General features: G+C 33.1%; 1 non-coding gene across 1 annotated transcript; it reads left to right on the top strand.

Annotated features, from left to right (window-relative positions):
* Positions 1–3350: 3350 nt before the first annotated feature.
* Positions 3351–3453, top strand: LOC136137900 (U6 spliceosomal RNA). The gene has a single exon (XR_010656760.1). It is a non-coding gene; the product is annotated as a U6 spliceosomal RNA (small nuclear RNA).
* The last annotated feature ends 2496 nt before the right edge of the window (positions 3454–5949 follow it).

Raw genomic sequence — 5949 nt, 5'->3', positions numbered from 1 at the left:
ATATTTTACCCAGTTTCTTAGCTGTTTGAAGGAAGATAAATCTGTCCCCTGTTATTCCAGTCTGGCCCGAAGCAGAAATATGTAAAGTGTGTCTCAATCTATACAAGTATCCACCTCTTGTCCTCACATTTTTTTTATTAAAATATGATTTACATACCATAAAATCCATTGTTTCAAAGTGTACAGTTGAATAATTTTTAGAATATTCACTTAATTGTTCAATAACCACCACTATCTAATTCCAGAACGTTTTATCAGCTCACAAAAGAACCCCTGCCAACCCTTAATCTACTTTCTGTCTCTATGGAGTTTTCTATACTGGCTACTTCATGTAGATAAAGTTATGCACTATGTGGCCTTTGCCTCTGACTTCTTTCAATAAGCAGAATATTTTCAAGGCTTATCAATGCTATAAGATGAATTGGTAACTTATTTTTATGGCTAAATAATGTTGTTATATGGATATACCACATTTTATTTATTCTTTGATCAATTGATGGATATTTGGGTGGTTTGGACTTTTTGTTTATTACAAGTAATGCTGCTGTTAACATTCATGTTCATATTTTTGGGTTGATATGAGTTTTCAGTTAGTTTGAATATATGCCTGGGAGGGTAACTGCTGAATCATATGTTTAATTTTTGATAAACTGTCAAAATATTTTACAAAGTGACCTTGTTTTCCCTCTGCATTGCAGCCTAAAATCTTCCTTCCCTCAGTAAGCTGGAGCCAAGTTTTGTAGCAAACAATAACACAAGGTTCACATGGCTATATACAGATGGCACTCCACAGTGTGCGTGGAAATAGGAGAAAAAAGAAAACAGTGGCACTAAATAAATTTCAGATTTTTGTAAAAAATGGAAAATCTTTGCCGTCACAAAGTAGAGCATACTCTGGCATCGCACTGCTTTACCTTGGTACTCAGGTGGAAAAAAGCAATGTGAACACTTAGGTGGTGAGTTTAGTTTGTAATAATATTCTTCTCTAGAGACAAAGAAACTAATAAAATGTCTTCTTTGTAAAGTACATGAGAACTTTTCTGTGGTAAAATGATGCAATTGGGCCTATAGTTAGGAGAGTAGATTTTAAGTGTCCTCACCAATAAATAAATAGTAACTACCTGAGGTGACAGATATGTCATTTAGCTATATTATGGTAATCATTTCATATGTATACATCAAAAGATCATGTTGTACATCATAAATATATGAATCTTCCTCAACTTATCAACTTATGATGGAGTTACATACCAATAAACCCATCATAAATTGAAAATATCATATGGTGAAAATGCATTTAATGCACCTAGCCTACCAAACATCATAACTTAGCCTAATTGACCTTAAACATGCTCAGAATACTTACATTAGTCTACAGTTGGGAAAAATCATCTAATACAAAGCCTATTTTATAATAAATTGTTAAATATCTCATGTAATTTATTGAATTCTGCACTCAAAGTGAAAACAGGATGTTTGTACGGATACAGAATGGTTGTAAGTATTGGTTGTCCACCCTTGTGATCACCTGGCTGATTGGGAGGTGCCACTGCTCAGCTGTGGCTCTGTGCCTACTGCATTTCATTAGTTGGGATATTCAAAATTTGAAGTACACTTTGCACTGAATGCATGTAACTTTTGCATCATTGTAAATTGGAAAAATTTTGAGTGGGACCATTCTAAGTCAGGGACTGTCTGTATAAAATTTTTATTTAACAATCATACCTCAATGAAACTGGATAAATAGGGAGATGGGCCTAGAACCTCTTGTTGCAAGAAATCCAGGCACTTTAAAAAATGCCTAGGTTAAGCCTTTGAAAAGGAAAAGAAAATCTCATTGGCTTAATTGTGATTAAAAATACAGTGATTATACTATTTTATTGAAAGATGTTGAGTAAATTAAAAGAATCATACACCATTGACATTGACAGTGAAACATCTTCAAATAGAAAAAGTGCTAAAAAGTGGTGGTAAAACATATATAATTTTCCCAAAATTTAATCACTAATGCTATACATTGATCAGTGCAGGTTTGTGAGTCTTATGTTGAAGTTAATCTAATTATAAACCATGGGTTAACTTTTCGTTTTACTCCAACATAATATCTGGAAGAACATATGTGTTTGTAGAATGTTAAATTGTTAGAATATTCAGAAGGAAAATATTTGTTCTTGAAGAGGGAAAGGGATCCATGTTATATTGTTGAAATAGAATGTGAAATTCAGTAGATTCAAGGTAATTTCAGGGAATTCCACTGGTTTGCAAAGAAATGGAAAATGCTGAAAATTTTTCAGAATTAAAAGGAATGAGCTAACACAAGAATACAGTAAGAGTTTATTGAAGTAGAATTAAGATCTCAGTAAAGGTAGAAACTGCTTGTCCATTCCCTTAATAAGAAGTCCCCCTTTATGATAATAGCATTGTAATGGGACAACCCATGTGCAATGGAAAAATGCATTCATTCTAGGGGCACTCATTTGGTTTGGATAGCCTCACATTCAGGAATGGTTCAAGGAGAAAATGGGAGAGGTTGTGACATTAAAATAAAATAAATAAATAAAAGGAAAAAATGCCTTGAGGAAAATATATTGAATTATTATAAAAAATAATTTAACATCACCAATACACTAAAAGGAATTTGGGGGTATGTTGTATATATCAGTCAGAATCTTTGCAAGTATAAATCATTTGATTGTGTGTCCACATTACAATCAGTTGTTTGTACTTCATTATCTCCATCTTTTGCTTTGGAAAGAGTAGGAGCCTATGCCAAAAACACAGACTATTTTGCATTGGAAATCTCCAAATCTAACCATTATGGCATAAATTCTTTGAATGCAGACACCAATTTTGTACCGTTGCTTATGGTATGCATAATGCTGCACAAGGCAATGTACTAAGTGTATTATTTTACACATAGGAAGTGTAAAATAATAATTTCTGAAGGATAAACAGATAAATTTTCAGGACATTTAAATTTTACATGCAGAACACTGAATTTCAAAGTAACTCAACTAACATTAATATACATACTATCACATTTTATAATCAGAAAAATTAATTAAAATAATACAGTGTAGCTTGAATCAAAAATATATCTTCTTCCAAGTAACCATATCAATTTGAGCATAGAGTTTGCCAATGTCATATTCAAAGCACTTTAAAAATCAATTTTTCTCTTTTTTTTTTCCAAAATACAATATATAGAATTTTACATTGAAGGGAAAAAAAAATAGCTGACACATAGGGGAAAGAAATGATTGGCTTTCCCCAGCCAGTGTCTGTCTGGATGGGAAGAGAGAAGCATGACATTACTGGAGAGGTGATGACATCTAAAATGATGTATCAGAGTACTTGCTTTGGCAGCACATATACTAAATTTGGACCGATACAGAGATTAGCATGGCCCCTGCACAGGATGACATGCAAATTCATGAAGCATTCCATATTTTGAAAGCAGTTCAAAGAGGGAAGATTATAGCAATACAAGTCTACCTCAAGAAACAAGAAAAAATCTCAAATAAATAATCTAACTTTACACTAAAGGAACTAGAGAGAGAAAAACAAAAAAAAAAAACCCAAAGTTATTAGAAGGAAGGAAATCATAAAAATCAGAGCAGAAATAAATGAAACAAAACAAAGAAAACATAGCAAAGATCAATAAAACTAAAAGTTGCTTCTTTGAGAAGATAAACAAAATTGAGAAACCTTTACCCAGACTCATCAAAAAAAAAAAAAAAAAAAAAGAGGACTCAAATCAAAATTAGAAAAGAAAATGGAGAAGTTACAACAGACACCACAGAAATACAAAGCATCCTAAGAGACTACTACAAGCAACTCTATGCCAATAAAATGGACAACCTGGAAGAAACAGAGAAATTTTTAGAAAGGTATAACCTTACAAGACTGAACCAGGAAGAGACAGAAAATATAAACAAACCAATCACAAGTAATGAAATTGAAACTGTGATTAAAAATCTTCCAACAAACAAAAGTCCAGGACCAGATGGTTTCACAGGTGAATTCTATCAAGTATTTGGGGAAGAACTAACACCAATCCTTCTCAAACTCTTCAGAAAATTGTAGAGGAAGGAACACTCCCAAACTCATTCTATGAGGCCACAATCACCCTGATACCAAAACCAGACAAAGATACTACAGAAAAAGAAAATTACAGACCAATATCACTGATGAATATAGATGCAAAAATCTTCAACAAAATACTAGCAAACATAATCCAACAACATGGTAAAAGGATCATACACCATGATCAAGTGGGGTTTATCCCAGGGATGCAAGGATTCTTCAATATATGTAAATCAATCAATGTGATACACCATATTAACAAATTGAAGGATAAAAGCCATATGATCATCTCAACACCCATTTATGATAAAAACTCTTCAGAAAGTGGGCACAGAGAGACCCTACCTCAACATAATAAAGGCCATATATGACAAACCCACAGCAAACATCATTCTTAATGGTGAAAAACTGAAAGTATTTCCTCTAAGATCAGGAGCAAGACAAGGATGTCCATTCTCACCACTATTATTCAACATTGTTTTGGAAGTCCTAGCCAAGGCAATCAGAGAAGAAAAAGAAGTAAAAGGAATACAATTTGGAAAAGTAGAAATAAAATTGTCACTGTTTGCAGATGAACTGACACTATACATACAGAATCCTAAAGATGCCACCAGAAAACTATTAGAGCTAATCAATGAATTTGGTAAAGTTGCAGGATGCAAAATTAATGTACAGAAATCTCTTGCATTCCTATACACTAATGATGAAAAATCTGAAAGAGAAATTAAGTAATCACTCCCATTTACCATTGCAACAAAAAGAATAAAATACCTAGGAATAAACCTACCTAAGGAGACAAAAGACCTGTATGCAGAAAACTATAAGACAATGATGAAAGAAATTAAAGATGATAAAAACAGGTGGAGAGATATACCATGTTCCTGGATTGGAAGAATAAGTATTGTGAAAATTACTAAACTATCCAAAACAATCTACAGATTCAATGCAATCCCTGTTCAAATTACCAATGGCATTATTTTACAGAACTAGAGCAAAAAAAGATCTTAAAATTTGCATGGAGACAAAAAAGACCCTGAATAACGAAAGCCATGTTGATGAAAAAAAAACGGAGCTGGAGGAATCCGACTCCCTGACTTCAGAGTACACTACAAAGTTACAGTAATCAAGACACTATGGTACTGGCACAAAAGCAGAAATATTGATCAATGGAACAGGATAGAAAGTCCAGACATAAACCCATGCACCTGTGGTCAACTAATCTATGACAAAGGAGGCAAGGATATACAATGGAGAAAAGACAGTGTCTTCAGTAAGTGGTGCTGGGAAAACTGGATAGCTACATGTAAAAGAATGAAATACAAACACTCCCTAACACCATACACAAAAATAAACTCCAAATGGATTAGAGACCTAAATGTAAGACTGAACACTGTAAAACTCTTAGGGGAAAACATAGGAAGAACACTGTTTGACATAAATCATAGCAAGATCTTTTTTGATCCACCTCCTAGAGTAATGGAAATAAAAAGAAAAATAAACAAACGGGACCTAATGAAACTTAAAAGCATTTGCAAAGCAAAGGAAAATACAAACAAGACAGAAAGACCACCCTCAGAATGCGAGAAAATATTTGCAAATGAATCAACGGACAAAGGATTAATCTCCAAAATATATAAACAGCTCTTGCAGCTCAATATTAAAAAAAAACAATAACCCAATCCAAAAATGGGCAGAAGAGCTAAATAGATATTTCTCCAAAGAATACATACAGAAGGGCACAAAGTACCTGAAAAGCTGCTCAACATCAGTAATTATTAGAGAAATGCAAATCAAAACTACAATGAGATATCACCTCACACCAGTTAGAATAGGCATCATCAGAAAATCTACAAACAACAAATG

Source organism: Phocoena phocoena, chromosome 18 (assembly GCF_963924675.1).
Source record: "Phocoena phocoena chromosome 18, mPhoPho1.1, whole genome shotgun sequence".
NCBI lineage: Eukaryota > Metazoa > Chordata > Mammalia > Artiodactyla > Phocoenidae > Phocoena > Phocoena phocoena.
Note: the sequence above shows the minus strand (reverse complement) of the source record. Positions and strands in the feature narration are given on the sequence as shown.